A 23,451-nucleotide genomic window follows, 5' to 3' on the forward strand; every position below is an offset into this window, starting at 1 on the left:
GACTACTTGGCTGTCATGTTCATAGTACATTTAAATTTAATCTCAGGGAACTGTTTGATTGGGAGTTAGGTAAGCAGGATTCGTTTGTTTGTTTGTATTAACCCGTTGGCTGCGGTATTTAGTTGAAAGGGACCCTTTGCACGTGCGGCTATCTCACCAAAACTCAACTCTCGCAATACAACATGAAATATTTATCAGTGTACTCGCCACATATCTGTGTATCCTCCGGTAAACATTTTTTTTTTTTTTAAATAAAACGCAGTGGTAATGGCGAAGTTGTGAACAGAGGATACAGAAGTTGGTGACATAAAGCATCCTACATTTACAGAGTGTGAGGGAAAATGGAGCACAGAGCGGACCCTAAAATAAACTGAATACGCCGATACAATTGTAAACCACATCGGTCAATGGGTGTACTGATAAAGTACGTGGCTGATGTGGACCTTGGATAATAAGAACAATATGTGGATATGGATATGGCATGGATATGAATGATAGGGTGATGTTCAAGTCACACGGACATAACTGTATACCAAAACAGCTCCCTAAAATGCCCTGGTATGTTCACAAGTTAGCTAACTAGTGACACTAAGAATTTGCCGTGTGTGTGTGTGTGTGTGTGTGTGTGTGTGTGTGTGTGTGTGTTCTTACCTAATTGTTCTTACCTAATTGTATCTTTACAGGAATGAGTGAAGCTCGTACTGTCCCGTGTCTTAAACCATATTTATCGTACATATCCTTAAATTTGTGAATTGTTTTGGCACACACTATTTCATTCGGTAGTGCATTCCACTGATCAATTGCTCTATTTGGGAAACTAATTTTCCTTACGTATTTATCGCCTCTCTTTTTAAGCAGTTTTTTAGAGTGTGCTCTTGCTGATGCTTCCCCATACGTTAAGTAATCATTTATGTCTATTTTCTCTTTCCCTGATATGCATTTATATAGCATAATCATGTCACCTCTTTTCCTTCTCTCCTGCAGTGTTGGTAGATTCAGTTTATTTAGTCTTTCTTCGTAGCTTAGATCCCTTAAGCTTGGTACCCATCTTGTAGTGGCCCTCTGAACTTTTTCAAACTTGTCTATGTGTTTTTTGAGATGACGACTCCAGACTACTGATGCATACTCCAGGGTTGGTCTGATGAATTATGTTATTATCTTTCTTAGCATGTCTTCATTTATGCATGTAAACGCTATTCTCATATTGGCAAACAGTGTACCGTATACATGTACCGTACCTTAGCACTGATGTGGTCAGCCGGAGATAGTCTGTTACTGACAATCACACCTAGGTCCTTCTCTCTTTCTGATGTGTGTAGGGTTTTATTTCCTAATGTATAATCCCAATCAGGTCTTTTTCCACTTTTACCAAACTTGATTACATGACACTTGTCCACATTGAATTCCATTTGCCATGTATTACTCCATTCATGAAGTTTATTTAATTCTTCTTGTAGCTCTTTACAAGAGTCTGTGTTAGTAATTTTCCTTTGTATTTTTGCATCATCTGCAAACATATTTAGGTAGCTTTCCTTTCCAGTGTTACTGTCTATATCATTTATATACACTAAAAACTTCATTGGTGCCAGCACTGAACCCTGTGGTACTCCACTAGTCACTTCTTTCCATGATGAGTAATTTCCCCCTTAGTACTGTTCTCATTTTTCTTTTCATGAGAAAATCTTGCATCCAACAATACAGTTTTCCTCGAATTCCTCCTTGATGGTACAGTTTCCATAAAAGTCTGTGGTATGGTACTGTGTCAAATGCTTTCTTGAAATCTAATTAGATACTATCCACCCATCCTTCTCCTTCCTGTAATGTCTGTTACTCTGTCATAGTAGCTCAACAGATTAGTAACACATGATTTTCCTTTTCTGAAACCAACCTGTCTTTCTGTTATCATATTGTGTTCTTCTAAGTGATTTACCCAAGCTTTTCTTATAAGCTTTTCTAATACCTTGCTTACAACACAGGTTAGTGATACTGGTCGGTAGTTAAGTGGATTTTGTCTATTCACTTTCTTGAATAAGGGAACAATGTTTGCTTTCTTCCAAATATCAGGTAGTTTACCTTGACTCAAGGATTTTTTGAAAATTAAAAATAATGGTTTACTTAACTCCTCTGCACATTTATGTAGCACCCAACATGAAATTTCGTCAGGACCATTTGCTTTTCCTTTGTCTAGTTTACTTAGCTCCTCTTGTATTTCTTTTTCTGATGTTTGTATATCTCGTAGTATGTGTGGGCATGCATGTTCCACATAATCCCTCTCAATTTTTTTTTTCTCTGTAAAAACTGACTGGAAATTCTTGTTTAGTGCTTCACAAATATCCTTCTCTTGTGTATAGGTGATTTAATCGTCCTTAATGGATTGTATTTTATCTTTTACTTTGGTTTTGCTTCTGATGTAGTTGTAAAATGCTTTGGTTGATCACTACTTTTATTTATGATATCCTCCTCAAACAGTTTTTGGGCTTCCCTCCTTATTCTTGTATAATAGTTTCTTGCCTGTTTGTAATTATTATATGCCCTTTCACCATTGTGTCTTCTGTATCTATTCCACAGCAAATCTCTTTTTTCTTTTGATTTTTTACATTCTGTATTGAACCATTTCTTTCTTTTCTTTTCTGCTTCTTTGTGTTGTGGGATGTACTTCTGGACTCCTATTTCATAAAGTTCACAGAATTTTTCATATATAGCATTTATATCTTGTCCTCTAAGCTCCTTTTCCCAAGCAGTTTCTAAGAAGTACTTCTTTAGGTCATGATATTTTCCCTTTTTATAGTTTAGGCTCTTTTTGTAACTTTCATTGCTGTTATCTATGTTATATGCAATCCTGAAATTGTAATTTAGTACTGCATGGTCGCTTTTGCCGAATGGAGGGTGATATATTAAATTGTCAATATCGTTTTCTTGCCTAGTAAATATGAGATCTAGCATTGAGGGCACATCGAGTCCTCTTTTTCTGGTGCTTTCCCTTACGTGTTGCATTAGGAAAAACTCTTGCACAAGATCCAGGAGTTTTTGGTCCCAACAGCTTTCTTGGCTTATTATATCTAGAGTATTCCAGTTTATATTTGTATTAACATCTCCAGTTAGTATAATTCTTTTCTATTTCTCTCCCATTTCATGTAGTAATGCTCTTAAACTCTGAATTGTCCTCTCAGCCAGGTTCTCATATTCGTCTCTTTCCCATGTGTTTGATCTGGGTGGCATGTACAAATTGGCTACAATTACATTCCCTTCAGATGTATTTATCTCTACTGCAATCAGTTCTACTTGTGAGGGAATATCTTATCCTATTTCTTTGACTTCTAGATTTTTCTTAGTTAATATTATAATTCCTCCTCCTTTTTTTAAGTTCCTATCTCTCCTCCATATATTATATTCCTCTAAGTTTAGGATGTCATTCGATATCCTTGGTGTTAATTTTGTTTCAGTTAGGCATATTATATGTGGTTCATTTTCTCTGACATAACCATTCATCTCTAATAATTTAGATATCATTCCATCCACATTTGAGTACATCAACTTAATCATCTTGTTTATATACCTGTCGTGATTTGGTTCTACTACCTTCCTCCTTTTTATTCCCTCCTGTTTATGTACCACTTTCGTACCTGCAATCCAATTACTTTGTAAAAAAATTTGTTCTTCTCCTCCTCTGATCTTCCCTCATTTTTTGTTTTTTGCTTCCTCCCTCTTCTCTTTCAGTAATTCCAGTTCCTCTTGTGTTAGGCATCTTTTTATCTCTACATTTTTGAACTCCTCTCTTTCCATAAGATTCTTTGCATTTTTTAGTATCTCCTCCACGGTGTTTACACTCTGGAAGGTTACCTTTAGGGGTCTTGACTTGCTTATCTCGTATTTCCCAAACCTTTTGTGTTCCTCTATGTCTTTACTACCGATTTCCTCTGATACTTCTTTCAATATGCCCATTACATTAGCCATCTCCTTTTTGTCTCTTGAGATTTAGTTTTTTACTTCTTCCTCTTCTATACCAGTGATTACTATAGATTTGTTAATATCTACTGAATCTCTGACTAACTTAGGATTGTTTTGGATTATTCTTTTCACTTCCTTTTTAATGCTTTTTTCTTCCACTCTTGTTTCCAAGTCATTCTTTACTTTCATCATTTCAGCATAAGTGGTTTCCACATCATTTTTGTAGCTTTGCATAGCTTCATTCACCTGTGTTATTTTCTCCTCAATATCACTGCTCTGATCTATCAGACTGCTTAATTGCCTAATTGTCTCTGTATCATTTTTGAACTCTTCCATAATACTCTCGTGGTTGACTACTGTACTTTCTATTTCACTAATTTTCCTCCTAAGTGTACCCACTTCAACTGTTAGCTCATTTATGGTTGTGTCTTGTTGACTTCCTTTCCTAATTATTCTATTTCTTCCTTTTGCAAGTGCATCTGTTTCTTAATTTCATCAATCCCATTTTGAAAAGCCGTCTCTAACCTGTGTACACGCTGTGTGTGTGTGTGTGTGTGTCCTGAACAGCCACTAAACTGTATAAGTCGGTGCAAACACAAACCATGGGGGAAAAAGAGGGAGTACTGATGAAAAAGCTCATGTGTACTGTGAAAAACAAGAAAAAAAAAACCACAGGCAACACCACGCCCCTCATACAAGACGCCCGTGCTCTGACACACACACACACACACACACACACACACACACAATATATATATATATATAAATATATATATATATATATATATATATATATATATATATATATATAATTATACAATCAGACTGATGTATCTATATAATATAAGAAAAATATGTGGATATGGATATGCAAACAAACCATAGGGGAAAATAGGGTGTATTGATAAAGAGGCTGATGTGTGCTGCAAAAAAAAAAAAAAAAAAAAAGGAAATGAAATATTTTAACACCTCTGGTGATGATAAAAACCAGAGAGAGAGAGAGAGAGAGAGAGAGAGACAGAGACAGAGACAGAGACAGAGAGACAGAGAGAGACAGACAGATAAACAGACAGACAGACAGACAAACAAACAGACGGACAGACAGACAGAGAACACCGGTGGGAGATGGGAGAGACAAAGATGGGGCTCGCTCAGGTCACCACAGGGCGGGTGAGGGTAAGGGATAAACGGACGAAGACAGGGCTGCCGGAAATCAAGTGTGCAGAGTGAATTGCACCTGTTTCCTTTGTCTAATAACCCTATTTCCATACTCATGAGATGTGATTATAGAAGATGACTAACAATCTGTTGTCGGATGAGGTCGAGGAAGCCTGATGTTCAAATATTGTGGGCGATATATCGGATTTCTCACTTTAGCGGAGTTAAGTTTCAGACTTCCTGCATTCCTCGCATTCCTTTGACATTGTATAGTACGGAAGGCACGGATAGGGATGAAAGAGTTATGTTCAAGTCATATAGGCACACATACATATGGATGGGATAACATCTGGCTAAAATGCTGTCATTATTATATGTGGTGGCTTATATAAGGGTGGTTTCAATAAAGCGTGGTCAAGGTTCAGATATCCTGCCTTCTTCACATTCATTTGAAACTATACAGTACAGTACTGAATGTAATAAGCATGGATATGGATTACAGTGTTATGGTCCAGTCATATAGACACATAACTGTACATGGGATAATAGCTAGCTGTAAATCGCGAAATGGTTGGAGTCTCATTATACTTTTTTTTTTTTTTTTTTCACTGAAAGGCATATGGGAACCTATGGTTTGAAAGTCTGATTTTCATTTCCAAGGGCCGTGGTAGCTCAGTGGTAAACGATTGAGTGGTGACAAAGAGAGGTGGTTGGCTGTGGAAATGCATGGACGATATTTTATCATTTTGTTTTATGATTGATTTTTTTTTTTTTTTTTTACAAACTCGTGTCATTTACCTGAGGAAAATGACGCAAGTTCATTTTCCTCAGGAAAATTACACGAGTTTGAAGAATCTGAAATTATTGTTTTTTTAATAACTTCTTATTTTTTATTTTCTTTTATACACTGAAAGTCTCCTAGCCATAAAAATATAACATAGAACATAACAATGATTGGAACAGTATGGCTGGAGGTAGGATACTCCTGTGACTACTCGCAACATCCACCCTCGATCGTGACTGGCAGGTGACTGACCAGGGAGACGGTGAGAAGGGGTTGACAGGTGTCGCTGTGACCTGCGATCTGTCCCACTTTGGGAAGTAGGTCCGGGCCAGATGTGGGTGTATCGCACGCTCTCAGGAATGTCCAGATATGGGTGTTTCGAAGCTTTCGGGTTAATGTTGTAATGAGATTAAACAGTGTTAAAGCAGCAGACGTTGATGTGATATGTGCTTGTATTCTCGTCGGGAAACGAAGCACCTTAACACCATTTCCTTAGCGATTTATTTTTGGATATGGCTGGTTAATATTTTTTCATACATCTCTTATGCAGATTATGGTCATCGTGAAATAATTTATGTAACACGGACAAGAACAGTAAGGTATAATTAACAAAATAAATTACTTAGGAAATGGTGTTAGTGAGTTTCCTCAACTTCCGAGAATACCGGTGGAAGTGTGGCGTGGAGAGGCAGAAATATTTTTCGTGGATTATACTAGGAAATAATATATGAGAAATAATAGCACTGGAATGTAGGAATGCCTCAGTTATCCTCCTGTACAGAAATAAAGGTGAAAGAAGTGAGTGTGAGTAAATATATAGTATATGTTGTCAGGTGAGTGTACTTAGGAATCATATATGGAAGAATAATTAGAGGAATGGTGAGGAATATATCAGAATGCTTGGTTAGTGATGAACGGTGTGTTTTCAAGACCCGTATTCTCATTGATTAAGAAAACTCCCTAATACCTTTTCCTTAGTGATTTATTTTCATACACTACATTACTGCTGCCTTTTATGTTGTATTTATCTTTTAAACACCAACGCAGTAGGCAAAAATAACACACAAGGGATTATTAATGAGCTGTTTGCAAAAATAATTGGTAAGGAAAAGATGCTAGGGAGCTTCCTTAACTGTGGTCAATACCGGCTCAAGTGTGGTAGGGGATGTGTGGATCAAATATTTACAGTGAGAAAGTGGAGAATGTAAGTGTGAAGGAAAGTACAGTGGCATTTATGGATCTGGAAAAGGTATATGACAAGGTGAAGAGGAAGGATTAGGGAACGTTTTGCGGATGTGTGGTGTGGATGGACAGCTGCTGAACGTTTTAATTTTTTTAATGCTGGTAGTGTAGCGTGGATTTCTATGGAAGTGCTTAAATATGAACAATGGAGTGAGACAAGGGTGTATGATGTATCGCCAATGATGTTGTATATATATATATATATATATATATATATATATATATATATATATATATATACAGTGGCCTCTCACTTTAGGGTGCTTCAAGTTATCAATTTTCGTGTTTAGCGACAGGTTAGAAATGATACCAATCCTGCACATTTAGCATTTGTCTTATGCGTTTAGCGATGTGAAGTGTGACATCCCGCCATGCCCGTGACGTAGTCCCATAATGCCTTGCCCGTCCGCCACCAGACTGCCATTATTACAGTAGAGTCTTCATACAGCACGAGATAGGTTATGCAGAACCTTGGACAAAATCAATTTCGTGCTAAAACGTGATATATATTTACAAAAAAAAAAGGGGGGGGGGTTAGGTTCTAGAAGCCTCATATTTTTCTTTAAAAACATATTTAAAGATAAATTATTACAAATATGTCTGCCTTAACCCGTCACGTCCCGATCGATTTCGCACCTCCGATACCCCCCAATCCCGAGCTATTTTGGATTTTTTTTTTGGCTAAAACCTCCGCTTTTGGTGAGAAACATAGAAAATTAATAGAGAAATTGCTCACCTGAGGTTTAAAATACTCGATACAGGTAGCAGTACCTCCTTACCTTACTGGGTTTTCTATCAGGCTGGCTCCAAAGAAAATGAGTTTTATGGGAGGGTAACTATTCCACACCACTCATAAACGATATTTTTTTTATATTTTTGGTACGAATTTATATGTAGTACGAGAGTATATTGGTTTTCAAACAGTAATATAGGTATTATAAGCATTATTTCACTAACTCATCAATATACCTGACCTTTTTTGGCGACATTACCTGATCATCATTTCTGACTGTTTCTTCCTCTAATGCAGTGGTTCTTAACCTTTTTGAGTCATGGACCCCTTCGAGAAACTGGTGATCGCTGTGAACCCCTTCCCTACAAAAATGCACATTAGCACAAATGCAGGATTTTGCATGCAATGAATATCCATTATTTTACTGAAAACTACCTCACGCAGTGTGTCACAAAGTATAATGCAAAGGATTATGTTTCTCACTCTTTTTCATGCAAAAACTAATGGCCACTCAGAAAATGAAATGCATCAAACTTGAGCAAATTAAAGAAAACTAAACTTTAAGTCTGATCAAAAGTTCATCTCAGTGAGAGAGTTGTTGTCGCTGTTTGGCTTGAATGAGATGAAATTGTGGAGTGGTCTTTGACAAGGCAACACGCATGTTATCGTTGACATCCAGTTGATTTCGACTTTTTATTTTTATAGAAACAAGAGCTGAAATCCCTGACTCACAAAGGTATGTAGTTGCAAACAGAATCAGAGCACTGATAGCTCGCTTTTGCCAGACGAGAGTAGGCTTGTGTCAACAAACATCAGAATTCTTCAAGACTTTGAGTTTTTTTTTAAGTTAATGATGCCAAACGGCATCACGCAATCTCGCTAAATTGTTCTCAATTATTCTGGCCTTCATGGACCCCAGGTTAAGAACCCCTGCTCTAATGCTATGTAAACTTTGTCCTCCACATTGTCATTGATTGGGGAATCACTGGACCTGAATGTCTTTATTGGCCTGGTCACTGGTAACACGTGAATTGCCGAGAGAAGGGCATGCAACGGGGGGAGGTTATGCAGTGTAAGGCATTGTCCCTGCCTGGCATCTTGAAGAGGAATAGAGGAAGGTGTCCCGTGTATACATACCAAAAATCACACGCAAAAATTGAAAATTGTGCAAATTATGAACCTTGCAATTGCTGTGACAAAACGTTGCGATGTACCCATAAGTCGATGGGATACCTCGGGTTAAGACACATCCAAGAGACTGTGTTTACATACTGTCTCTCCGACTGGACACATCAGTGCATACTGAATCCTAACCTAGCCTAACTGATTAGTTTTGCCACCTTATAATCCCCATAAAAGCTTTAATCACCAAGGATTGCACTAAGCTTCTTGAAAGTCCTCATTACCAAACAAGCAAAAACTTTTGACCTAAACAACACGTGAATAATCACCCCCCAGCATCACGCACATTTCACCAGGAATCACTTTCGGCGCTCATTAAAAAAAAAAAAAAAAAAAAAAGTCAATGTGAAACTATTTTTGAAGGCCATTAATTATCAACAATAAAGGAAAAAAAAAAACTATAAAGTCAGCATGGAGTGACTGCGTATTTCTCACTTCTCATATACACACGAATGCAGTAATCATGAATAATAAACCTGTTAGCCAGGCAGTATACTGTAATTTGTATGACAGTATGTTTCACAAGAACTGAACTGATATTATTATCTTACCTTCAGTAACTCTTAATGTCAACACACTGTGTCTTCACAAATTGTAAGATCTGAATTTTCTCGACTAAAAACCGTCAGTTCTTAACGAAGATCAGGCACAAAGCCTTTTTTTTTTTTTTTTTTTTTTTCCACACGTTGCACTAAAGGTGAAAACATGAATATTACTGCTCCATCATCATTAACTTTTTCTTCCATCAAAGAAAACTATCCACATTGTAAACACACCCGACTCATTTTCTCTGATCAATTGCATTTAAGTTCCTGCACCACTCTCCTCTTCGTCCAACAATTTAACATTATCATTTAGAATAAATGTTTTCTTGTGTTCATATACCTTTGGGGTGCTTAGGCATAACTAAAGTTAATTTGGAACCACATGCTCAGAGCTCTGAGAGGAAGTGAGGAGCAAGGAAATAAGCAAATAAACTTCTCATCACAGCAACCATCCACACATCAAAGGAGTAGACTGTAGCACCAGTCGAGCAGGGCAGTACTCCCGAGGTGGATGGAAAACTGATGATAGGGAGTGCTGGAGCTCCCATTTCATCATCCCTCAGGACTAGTTCCTGACCATCCCCCTTTGCTGAACATTTTCAGTGTCTCAGTTACGCAGAGAGTAGGCCAGCATGGTCTCCAACACAAGTTTCTCTATCTACACCAAACTACATGCACGGTACACATTACACTTCCTTTTCCAAAATTCAAAAAAAAATCATGGCGTTTCATCACCGAGCCTCGGAGTCCCCAGGGGGGGGAACCATAAATGCCCCCACCTTCCGTCCCTCTCCCGGTGACGACTCGAGGTGTCTGGAACAACTGTCTGACTCTATTCTTCTTCATTTCTGCAACATTTGCGGCCTTTCCTCTAACTTTTGCTCTGTTGAGCACCACGTCTCCTCCTCTAAACCTCACCTTTTTCTAACTGAGACTCAGCTGTCTGAGACAACTGACAGCAAACCCTTTTCTGTATCCTCCTACTTTCTCTATACTCATTTCAAAGCCAAAGGTGGCTGTTGTGTATATATACGCGATGACTTATCTTGCTCTCATGTTCCTGAACTTGATTCTTCTGAATTCTCTACACTCTGGCTTCGGCGTTCCTGTCATTCTCTGATTAAATATATCTGTGCTGTTTACTTATCCCCTAATTCTACCATCAAAAATTCTTCGACTATCTTACTTCTACGATGGAACACATTCTATCCATCTCTCGTTTCTCTGAAATCTCCATTCTAGGAGATTTCAATGTTCACCACCACCTTTGGCTCTCCTCTCCTTTCACTGATCCACCTGGTGAACAAGCCTACATCTTTTCTATCCTTAATGACCAAGAGCAGCTTCTACAGCACCCTACCTGTATCCCAGACCACCTTGGAGAGAGCCCCAACATACTTGACCTCTTCCTTACAGCTAATCCATCTGCTTACACTGTTAATCTTTTCTTTCCATTAGACTCCTCTGATCACAACCTTGTCACCTTAACCTGTCCTATCACTCAGGTACGGCCTGTGGACCCTCCAAAGAAATGTCGTCTGTGGCATTTTGAAGCCGTGGATTGGGAGGCCCTCAGGCAGTACTTCTTTGATTTTCCCTGGAATGATTATTGCTTCCATGGCCGGGAGCCATCTGAGTGTGCCTTGCGCATTACGGAGGTTATTCTCTCGGGCATGGAAACATACATTCCTTCCTCATATCCTTTGACTAATGCAAGAAAGCCTTGGTTTTATCACGCTTGTTCTAATATTGTCCGCAACAAGGAGAAGGCCTACAAAAGGTACCGGAGCCAACCCACCCCTGAATCACATGATCTTTACGTTTCTGCCCGGAATCGTGCTAAGTCATTTCTTCGCACTGCTAAAAATAATTTCATCTGTACTAAATGCTCTCAACTCTCCAACTCGAATTCTTCCTGCTCCTTCTGGCACCTTGCCAAAAACCTTTCTAACAACTTTACCTCATCATCCTTCCCTCCTCTTTTCTACTGTGATGGTTCTGTACCTGTTTCTTCTACTGACAAAGCAGATCTCTTCGCACAGACTTTCTCCTCCAATTCCACCTTAGATGATTCCAGTGCTGTTCCTCCATCACTTCCCGCCTCTGACTTCCTCATGGCTGACATTAAAATTTCTTCAGCTGATGTATTTTCTGCCATCACTGGCCTCAATACTAACAAGGCATATGGGCCTGATGGAGTCCCTCCTGTTGTTCTCAAGAACTGTGCTTCTGTGCTTACACCATGCCTAGGCAAACTCTTTTGCCTTTGTCTGTCAACTTGTACCATTCCTTCTTGCTAGAAGTTTGCTCTCATTCAGCCAGTCCCAAAGAAGGGTGATCACTCCCTACCCTCCAACTATCGTCCAGTTGCTTTAACGTCCTGTATTTCAAAAGTTTTTGAGTCAATTCTCAATAGGAAAATTTTAAAGCATCTTTCCTATCACAACCTTTTTTCTGATCATTAGTACGGGTTCCGTCAGGGATGCTCCATTGGCGATCTTCTCACCTACCTTTCAGACTCCTGGTTATCCTCATTTCGGGACTAGGCTTTTGATCGAGTCTGGCATAAATCTTTAATTTCCAAACTGCCCTCTTATGGTTTCTATTCTTCTATCTGTGCCTTCATCGCTAGCTTCCTTTCTGGTCGTTCTATAGCTGCTGTTGTAGACGGCCATTGTTCTTCTCCTAGATCTATCAACAGTGGTGTTCCTCAGGTCTCTGTCCAATCACCAACTCTCTTCCTTTTATTCTTCAATGATCTTCTAAGCTGTACATCTAACCCTATCCACTCATATGCTGATGACTCCACCTTCACCTTTCCATTCGGTTCCCGCAATGCCCATCTCAGCAGTTACTTCAACAAACAAGGGATGAGGCTATGGCGCACCTAATGTCTGACTTGGCTCGTATCTCTGACGGGGGTAAAAATAATCTTGTTGTTTTTAATCCATCTAAGACTCAGTTCTTACACCTATCAACCTGTCAAAATCTTCCACAGGTATATTCACTAATGCTTAATAATATTCAGCTTAATCCTGCATCATCCTTGAACATGCTTGGGGTTTCATTTACTCGGGACTTATCTTGGAAAGATCATATTACATCCCTTGTAAAATCTGTTTCCAAGAGATTAGGTGTGCTAAGGTGACTCCGTTCTTTCTTTACCCCTGCACAATTGTTGACTCTGTACAGGGGTTTTATCTGCTCCTGTGTGGAGTACAACTCTCACGTGTGGGGAGGCTCCCCACATACAGCTCTTCTCAATAGGGTGGAGTCAAAGGCTTTTCGTCTCATTAACTCTCCTTCTCTTACTGACTCCCTTCAACCTCTGTCTCTTCGCCGCACTGTTGCATCTTTATCTCTTTTCTATCGCTACTTTAATGGTCACTGCTCCTCTGAACTGTCTGCATTGATTCCTCCACCTCTATGACGGGCGCGTTGCACCCATCTAGCAGCAAACTTTCATCCCTTTTCTGTCCACCTCTCTAATGCAAGAGTTAACCGTTACTCCCAGAACTTCATTTATGCAATAGGTCAGCTCCAGAACTCTCTCCCTCTGTCTGTATTTCCTGCTGTCTATGATCTCCAGTCTTTCAAGCGCAGTGTGTCCAGGCATCTCGAAATAAATGGATCTTGAATTTGGCTCTCTCTTGCATTTTGTTCTTCTCTTGGAGGGAACTGTTATTTCTGGCTCATGGCCTTTGGTTCCTTCTTCCTCGCATAAAAAAAAACCTGAGGCAGGCTGTGGCAGGTGGCATGGAACATGGGTCATGTGTGTATCATTGTTCTGAGTGTCACAACAAGCAACAGTCACGGTCCTTTCTAGTGATTATATATATATATATATATATATATATATATATATATATATATATATATATATATATATATATATATATATATATATATATATATTGTTAAGAAGAGAGATTTGCCAGTTAGGTAGTTGAGAAGTTCTCAACTTTTCCCGATGTTTACTGTAGGCTACTTCCGGTACAAGTCGGAGTTGCCAGTTTTCCTGCTGTTAGTGAGCGTTGTTATTTCATAAGTTATGCATTAAGTTTTGTGCTCATTTTCTTTAATAATGTTTTAGCTATTTGATTATTAAGTTATATGATTCAGTTTAAGCTTGTATGCAAAATAATTTATAGTAATATGTACTGGGAATAGTGAAGCGAAGTTGGAAAGCATTCAGTGTAATTATTTGGAAAATAAAGAAAGTGAACTTGGGAAGCCAGTGTTTATTTACAGTGCATCAGCTGATCTTGTGTACTGCACACCTAAAGGCTGACCATAGGAAGAACAACTCACTGGGCAACGTCCTTCAGATACTAAACTACTGCTGTTGGAGTTTGTGGCAGTGTGGGGTGGGAACGTTACACTGGTGTCAGGAGTGTGGATTATTATTAAGGGCTGCAGTGAGGCTAACCTTTGCATGGAAGCAGATGGTGTGCAGACAAGGTCTCAAGTTGGGCAGTAGAAGGAAATGCCCCTGGCGACAATTGTGAAGCTATTACGGGCACAGAGGAAAGAACTCAAAGAACAATTCGGGTAGAGAAGAAAGAACACAAAGAAAAAATTATAAGCCCAAAGTGAAGAACAAAAAGAACTCATGAACGAAATCAAAGAACAATTGCAAACACAGAGTGAACAACTAGAGGCACAATGTGAAGAACAACAAGAACGATGTGAACAACTTCAAGAGGCATTACAGGAGCAACAGAGGGAAGTACAACTGAGGGTGCAAGGACAGCTAGATGCATTCATAGGGGAAATGAAGAAAGAACAGCAACAGCTTAAGGAAGAAGTAGATGCCAAGCTAGAACAGCATAAGTATGTTGTAAGCAACAATGTGATGGACTGTGGACAGCATATAGACAACCAACTGAAGATTAGCGAGGCAATAGTGACAGAGTGCAGACAGCATGCAGACAACCAGCTAAATATTAGTGAGGGAATTGCGATGGAGTGCAGACAGCATGTCGATAGCCAGTCAAAGCATGTAGTTGACCATGTGAAGATAATCAGTGAGAAAATGGAGGCTGTAGAGAAATACTGCACTGCTGAGCCTCAAGTTAATGTACAGGGAGCATATGAAAAGAATGGACAGCGTATGGTGAATCTTGACGGTTCCCAAGCATCTAAAGGCACCATTATTGGGCTGAATAATCAGAATGTGGGAGATTTAAGTCATGGACTTAATTTTGATGCCCCAGTTTTTGGGCCCCAAACCAGTGAAGTGCATGGCTATAATGGGGGTCCAGTTAAAAAGAAAGCTCAGGAATTTGGTGGTAGAGTACCTTGGGAAGGTTACCGTGCACAGTTTGAGGATCAGAATGGTTGGGATGATAGGCAGAAGGTAGTGCAGCTTGCTACTAGCCTTAAGGGTGCTGCAATGGAATTTCTGGGCCAGATTTCAGCGAAAGAGAGAAACAGTTATAAGTCCCTAGCAGAAGTGCTGGAGCACAGATATGGGACCAGGTACCAGACTGAGGTTTACAGAGCAAGATTCTAGAGCCATGTATGGGCTCGAGGAGAATCATTACAGCAGCTTGTTCATGACCTGGAGAGTATGGCATACAAGGCATACCCTGGAGCAGCACCCAACCTGTTGGCATTTTTTATGTGGTACCAGTTCATCGATGTTCTTGATAGTGCAGAGTTGAAAGTGCAGGCACAACCCAGAAGCATGCAAGAAGCACTAGCCAGGGCTCTAGAATTTGAGTCTTGCATCAGGTCCAGTACGTCCACTTTTCAGACAGGTCGCAGTGCAGGATTCAAGGCAAGAAAGGGGCAGGTATGTGGAACGAAACAATTTGAAGGAAGTTGCTGGTACTGTGAAAAGCCAGGACAAAGAAGAGAGGATTGCTACACGTTGAAGAGGGAACCAGAGAAGATCGGTGGAGGTTGCTGGTTCTGCAGGAAGCCAGGACACAAGAAGGAGGATTGTCCAAAATGAAAGAAGGAGCAAGAACAGAGCAGTGCAAGCATATCTTCTGTTGTAACAAAAGCATGTTGGACATGTAGTGAGGTGGGACACTTCAGCTATGAGTGTCCAACTGAGAAGGAATCATGCTCTCCCACAGCCAAGGATGTTGAGGAGGACCATGGAACTGAAGTGCAAGATGATGGTGACAGTTTCCCAAGGGAAGAAGTGAATCAGGAAGAGGACGAAGACATTCCAGGAGGAGTGAACTGTGTGGAAGAGCAGGGACGTCACTGGAAGCAGCATAGAAGAAAAGCTGAGAAGCTGCAAGATTATTTTTTGTATAGTTAGATGCTTCATTAGGATGAAAGTTTATGCTTGTATATACTGTGTACTTTTGTTGGGACGACAAAGAACTACGGAGGGGGTAGTGTTAAGAAGCGGGATTTACCGGTTGGGTAGTCAAGAAGTTCTCAATGATTTCCGGTGTTTACCGTAGGCTAGTTCCGGTATGAGTCAAAGTTGCCAGTTTTCCTGCTGTTAGTGAGCATAGTTATTTTGTAAGTTATGCATTAATTTTTGTGCTCTTGTTCTTTAATAATGTTTTAGTTATGTGATTGTTAAATTATGCAATTCAATTTAAGTTTGTATGCTAAATGATTTATAGTGTTATATACTGTAAGAAAACTGGCATGTTTTGGTTGTCTCCAAGTTGGTAACTGTGCTCTCTCTCTCTGGAGTACACCAGAACTGTGGGGAAGTAGATCATTCTCGAACAATGCAAGCTTATATAAGGTTGGAGAAGAGACTAGTTCAAGTTTAGTCTGACCTCAGTTCAGTTTGAGTGTAGTGCAGTGTCAGTGCAGAGAAGTTTGTATATTTTCGGTACATGTGAAAACAGTTAGGTGTTGTTGGCAAATAGTGGTTATTGAAGTTTGTACATCATCGACAGTTGTGATAAATAGTGAAATGTTGTCAAGCATTAAATGTAATTGCAGTTAGTAAAGTTTGTACAGCTCCAGGACTTGTGAGAATAGTGAAATGAAGTTGGAGGGTATTCAGTGTGATTATATGGAAAATAAAGAAAGTGAGCTTGGGAAGCCACTGTTTATTTACAACGCCTCAGCTGATGTTGTGTACTGTACACCTAAAGGCTGACCATAGGAAGAACAACTCCCTGGACAACGTCCTTCTTGTACTAGACTACTGCTGCTGGAGACTGTGGCAGTGTGGAGTGGGGGCGTAACAATATATTTACTGTACATAAATAACCCGAAGGAGGTCTTGATGATATATATATATATATATATATATATATATATATATATATATATATATATATATATATATATATATATATATATATACTCTATATAAATAACCCAAAGTCTCATTTCATATACTCGTATATAACCCAACGACTCGTCTCAGATATATAAAGAGAGAGAGAGAGAGAGAGAGAGAGAGAGAGAGAGAGAGAGAGCAAGACGGTCATGCTGGCGTGCAACAATATTGCACCACATCACTTCATTCATGTGTCAAAAGCTCACACTAACTTCTTTCCTCTCCCCAGCGCTAACTCAGTGCAGTAAACCAAGGACGATGGAGTTTTGCCAGTCTCAGCTGGACAATTGCGTCCAGGTAACACATTTCACAAGTTTTTATTTTTTATTTTTTGGCTTTACCTTAATTATTACACCTGTTACACGTTTGGAAACAACACACATTCTCTCTCTCTCTCTCTCTCTCTTGAAGTTTACTCTCATTCAGCCTGTCTCTAACTCTAAAAAAGTCAGCTGCTGTCGTGTGTTTAATACTTTTATGTGCTGTTTTTTTTAATTGATTTTCTATTTAATGTTTAATGACTTATTGCTTTTTTGTTTTTACTTTAGTCTTATACTTGAGTGTATTTATTGTTTCTTTTTAGTCGTAATAATTGAAATCCAGCGGCATTTAGCCGTGCCTGATGCACAGCCAGGAAAATTTCTTCCATCCATTCATCAGTCAAACCTGTTGTTATCACCAAAACAGTCTCATCACTTGTATTTCTAAAGCCTTTGAATCTGTCTTAAATATGATTCTGAAGCATTTGCCCATTTGTGAACTTTTCTCTGACCGTCGTTATGGATTCAGTCAGTGATGCTCTGCTGGCGATTTATTGTGAAGGGGATCAGTTGTATATGAAGGGAAAGGGAAATGTTCCCCCGAGCTTGACCTTATTAGATCATATAATCCTATTTTGTGGCAGGAGGGCGCTACCCCTCTCAGCATGGCAGCTTCCGGTCCCGAGTCCGAACCTCTACCATTGAGTCACCCTGCCCCCCCATGTATATGTAAGGTTGATTGTGTATACTTTTATCTGAGAGAGAGGACGACCGACAGCCATGGCAAACACATCTCCTGCTACTGCTATTCCCTGTGACCCACTGAGGGTGGCATCCAATAGACCACAGTCTCCAGCATCCCAGATGATCAGAGGGAACGTGGTTGGGTTTAATGCCAGGGCGGGGTACGGATTCATCAAACGCCAGGATACTGGCATTGATGTTTTAGTGCACCACCAGGCAGTCATTAAACCAATCCCACGCACCTCCAAAGCTCCCTTGGGGGTGGAGAGATGGTTGAGTTTAGTCTCTTTGGGATTCCTCAGGGTCCTGAGGCTTGGGATGTTACTGGCCCGGGAGGTCTGGCCATGCAAGGTTCTGCCCATGCACGGCGACGTCTCACGGCCCGGGGACGTCAGGCCAGGGATCCTTTGAGTCCTGGGGAGTTAAATACCATTGTGGAGATGTGGATCGTGATGACGAAGGCTTTTTGCGGGGGTGAGAAGGGAGCTTTGCGCATCGTCCTACCTAAGATATTTGGGGAGCATGGGCTGTCTCGTCTTGTCATCCCCAAGTGTTTCACCCCCGATGTACACTCAATTCCTCGTCAACGGGAGCATTGGGCCCAGCAGTCCTGACCTGCTGTCCCCCACACAACACCGCAGAAAAGGCGACGGCTGGATGCCCCTCTCAACAGGCAGACTGCCACCCCAGTTACTGAACCGGTTCAGGAAAAGGACACGGCAACGACCATGGCGGACAGACACCACCCATCATCAGACTCTGAGGAGGGGCAGGACTCCTCTGACACCACCTCCGTGGCTGAGGCAACGTCAACCAGCTTCTCAGCTGAGGAGCAGGTCATTGAGTCCTCCCCTCTTCCGGCAGTGGAGGGCACCCCATCTCGCCCTCCCATCATCGACCACAAGGATCGACAAGACATAGCCTCCAACCGACACTTTCTGACCCTCACCACCCACACCCGGTCGTACCAGCTCGGAGCCACGACCTACTCCAACCTCTATGATTTGCTCCGGGGTGCCGACAAGGGTGAGGAGACTCGACCAGTTTTGATTGTCAGGGGGGAGGTGTGTCTAGCTGATATTCGGGTCTTTTACCATATGTTACCACCACATCTGGCCCCTTAGAATGGCCGTTACTTGCAGTGCTGGTACGGTCAAGAGAAGTTGATCTCTTCCATCATTCATCTAATTTGGCCTAATGCCCCATACAGAGGGTGAAGGGCATAAAGCAAAAAAAAAAAATAAAAAAACTTTTATCTTCACTACAGTTATAACACTCTGCACAATGAAACTTGAGTGAATCATAGGAAAAAATAAATAAAGCCATGCCAGTTGTTATTTAATTTTGTGACTAAGTTCTTGTAAAATATAATATTATGTATAGATGAATAAGGTCACACCCTCTCAGCGGACATACTGTAGTAGTAGTGGAAGCAGCAGTAGTTGTAGTAGTAGTAACAGTAGTAGTAGTAGTAGTAGTAGTAGTAACTGCAACCCCAGATTCATCTGGATGTGAAGCCAATGACTGCAGGCTGAAGTTACCCTTCTCCTGTGGACCACCCTCCTCCTGTTGGGGGTAGGGTGTGCGTTACGGGAGATTTGTATTATCAGGCAATAGTCCACCTGGTCGTATCGGTGCCACCACGTGAAGGGGTCTCTCTCTATCAACGGACATACCGTGAACTGAAAACAAAAATAGTAACATGATGGTAAATATCGTTCTCTAATAAGTCAGATTAAACTAACTCAGTGTCAAATGGCCACCCTTTGCGGGATTGTGGTGTCCGACAATAGATAGATAGATAGATAGAAATTTACCATGCTTCACAGTCAGGTTAGACTCGTTAGGTAGAATCTGGGTGGGTTAAATGTTTATGTTTTGGTGATTAGCAGATTTATTCTACTTGCAGGAAGCTCCTTTTACACTTTATTATAAAATTTCCAAGTCCAAGTCAGTTTTTCTATACTGTGTGGTGTTCTTTCTCACCATTTCCTTCCGGTGTCTGTGCGAGGGTTTGGTAGGCGGGGGAGAGCCTTCTTTATTGCTATCCCTGTTTTGTTCTTGTAGTCACACTCGTGTAGGAGCTGCCTAGCATGGCCTACTGCATTTATCTTCTCTTCTTATGATCTTATCTCTTTATGAATAAAACGAGAAGAGATATTCCACGAAAACTCACCCTGCAAGACCTATTGTAACTGTTAACTAATGGGTCTTAATTATTCATTTATTTTTTTTTTTAACAATGTGGCTTCTAGTATCTTAAAGAGATAAGGTTACCCAGTCTGCTTATGAATGGCAGATGAGAAAGAAAACAATATTAGCTTAGTTCTATGGGTGGAATTCTCGTGCGGTTAGGAAGCTTACTAACACCACTTTCTTACCTTCAATATTTATTGCCATTTTGGTCTACAGGGAGGTGACTGTGTTAGGGTGCATCCGGAATGAAAGTGGGCATGCTGTTGCGAGCCGGAGCAGGTTGAGGTGGGAGGTTTTAAACCACATTAGCTCATACACTTGGCCATTTGCAGTTCTTTTTCTTCAGCTAGACTTAGTCATGCAGTCATATTGCTACTGTCTGATTGAGTACTTAGAGAAAAGAAGCGGCAACGTCACACCTTTGACAACCTCACAAACAAAATCAAGTATTATGACTGGTTAACATTAGGTTAAACCAAAGTTGGTTAGGTATAGGGTTGTTTAATGTCAAAACATGGTTTTTCTTATTATTTTTATGGTTTGATTACCCGAATTCTTTCATCTACTCCCACGCGAAGATGTGATCTCACTGGACCCTTTCCGATGTTGCCATTATGACTGGATGACTAAGTATACTAGAAGAAAAAAAAACACCTGGCCACACTGCTAGCGGTTGCAAGCAGGTACCAGCGTGAGTCCGCATGAATTCACGCAGGAATAGTTGACAGTTAACTTGAACCCATGCATGGAGGATGGATTAAGAGCACCTTAACATTGAGGCTTCATTAATATCATCTATATGGGAGACATGCCGTATGATGCACAGTGACATTTACTCAGATTGTACAGCAGCAGAAGAGGACTAGAGAGGAAAAAAAACAAAAGGGTGTATCTACTGTAGTCAGATTATTTTTATATTCATAAACATACCCATCTGGTGACAGCCTTTTTGTCCATGAATTTCCATTACAAGGCAAATCAGAATTTATACTATAGTAACTGTAAGAGTTAATGAAGATAATTAGGCTGAAAATTGCACCAATAAAATAATTGGACTACTGCAAAGCTCTACTCCTAGGAAATTATACAAAACATAAATGCTTTTGCTAAGGTATTGAGCCTTTATCTGAAAAGAAGTATTATGCAAATGTCTCTCGCATTTTTTTTTCCATTTCTGTATAACTTTTCGCTGCTGAGATGTAAAACCACACATTTCTGTCCATGCTTTTATATTGGAACCATATTTCAATAATTTCTTAAACCTGCAAACTAGAGTAAAAACAATATTAAATGTATCTAGTAGTGTGTATGTATAGCATTATGTGTATCTAGTAGTGTGCAAGTATAACAGTACTGTATATGTATCTGTTAGTGTATAACTATATCATGCATGTATTAGTGCAAGTCTCAGCAACTTTTGAAAACGGCATGACAACTGCAGCCGGTTCCAACCCCGCACCACTGCTGCACCACTGCTGGCAGTTGAAGGGCTGGCTTAGAACGGGTTAAACCTGTTTCCCTCTCCATGTAAACACTCGTTAAAACTGCATCAGGACTTTTGGCTCACTCCTAATTGGGTGTGAGTGGTGGACAACATTATTAAGATTTTCTTTCACAACCTAAGGGACTAACTGTTGCACACTGTTCCTTTTTCGATAATAATGTTCTACTGTAGGATGCATACACAATTAGTGATCTGTACAGCTTTATCGAAAAATTTCTTTGTTTTAATCATTATTCTCAGTTTTGGTCGTAATTTCAAAAGCAAACTCATACTCATCTGGCCACCTCCATAGGTGGTTATTAAACACCTTTTTGCAGGTCTCAAACCTGGTTTGGATATAATGTGTCTTTCAGGACTCAGTTTTTACTCCAGCAAACTGTACTCCAGCAGGACTTTCTTAAGAATGCCGTCTATTTTTTTTTTTTTTTTTTCCCTTAACGCCAGCAATCATGCTGCCTGCAGTTCCCGAGGGTTGCGTGATGACGTTGCCATGGCAACACCTGCCTAATCCAATAATATTATAGCAGTAGCCGTGTGTGTGTGTGTGTGTGTGTGTGTGTGTGTGTGTGTGTGTGTGTATATGTGTGTGTGTGTGTGTGTGTGTGTGTGTGTGTGTGTGTATTTTGGACAGCAGAAACTACACATTCAAATCGCACTAAAATTGGCACAGTAATCGCAAAAAATTCGTTGATGTGAAAAAACTTGGTCCCATCATGATTGAAAAACTTTTACTATATTTAATGAGCGATTACATTTTGACCAAAAAATGCCGTTCCAGGCGCCTGGCATCGGATCTCTGTAGAATTTTTTGCCCACAGCTATAACTAAAATATATTGTAGCAGAGTGAGAGCCCTCCGCAGGAACATGTGCGAGGGGCCCAAAGGGACCATGAGCACCTGTCTACTATACTATAGCTCTAGCTGTGTGTATTTTGGGCAGCCGAAACTACACATGCAAATCGCACCAAAATTGGCATAAAAATCGCAAGAAAATCGCTGATGTGAAAAAACATGATCCCATCACGATTGAAAAACTTTCACTATATTCAATGAGCGATCACATTTTGACCAAAAAACGCTGCTCCCGATGCCCAGCATAGGATCTCTGTAGAATTTTTTGCCCAGAGGTAGAACTAAAATAACCTGTAGCAGTAGCCATGTGTCTGTGTGTGTACTTCAGACTTGCGTTTGGATAACTTGGGTTATATTCCCGAAGCTGTAAATAACACAATCAATTGGTTAACTGTAAAAAAATCCAAGTGACAACCTTACACTAGAACAGCACATAAACTTGAGAGTCCTCGACAGGAGCAAGTGCGAGGGGCCCGAAGGGCCCACGAGCACTTGTCGCCTCTAGTTCGGATGTTCAAATGCTCCACCCCACTCCAGCTTTCATTCGCCTCACCAGCCTGCTCGCAGTTAGGACGCACTCCTGTGACCAATAGCTTAAGATTCTTTATAACTATTTCCACAGATCCTGCATAAACTCCACGGTGAGGTGAGCGACCAGATCGCCAAAGCCGTGCCTGGTTATGTTGCTGAATGTTCTGAGTTCTTGGACGCCCATATTGATACAGAGAACCTCCCTTCAACCCTGGCTGGTAAGTTAGTGCTCTTTTCTGCTCCTCACCCTTCTCCACCTCTCTCTCTCTCTCTGTTGTTCGTCCACCTTAACACAGAGTTTTCTCACGTTTTTTCAACATATCGCCAATACTTCACTGTTTGAGGAAGATATGATTATGACCTTATACTTTCCTCTCTCTCTCTCTCTCTCTCTCTCTCTCTCTCTCTCTCTCTCTCTCTCTCTCTCTCTCTCTCTCTCTCTCTCTCTCACTCTCTCTCTCTCTCTCTCTCAATAGCAATAAAAACAAAATCCGTCATTTAG

General features: G+C 40.4%; 1 long non-coding RNA gene across 1 annotated transcript; it reads left to right on the top strand.

Annotated features, from left to right (window-relative positions):
- LOC145395419 (uncharacterized) lies at positions 1-23,167 on the top strand. The gene is made up of 3 exons (XR_013896611.1): positions 1-69; positions 17,092-17,159; positions 23,041-23,167. It is a non-coding gene; the product is annotated as an uncharacterized LOC145395419 (long non-coding RNA).
- The last annotated feature ends 284 nt before the right edge of the window (positions 23,168-23,451 follow it).

This window comes from Coenobita brevimanus, chromosome 31 (assembly GCF_032717465.1).
Source record: "Coenobita brevimanus isolate Jiangsu-jjx chromosome 31, ASM3271746v2, whole genome shotgun sequence".
Lineage (NCBI taxonomy): Eukaryota > Metazoa > Arthropoda > Malacostraca > Decapoda > Coenobitidae > Coenobita > Coenobita brevimanus.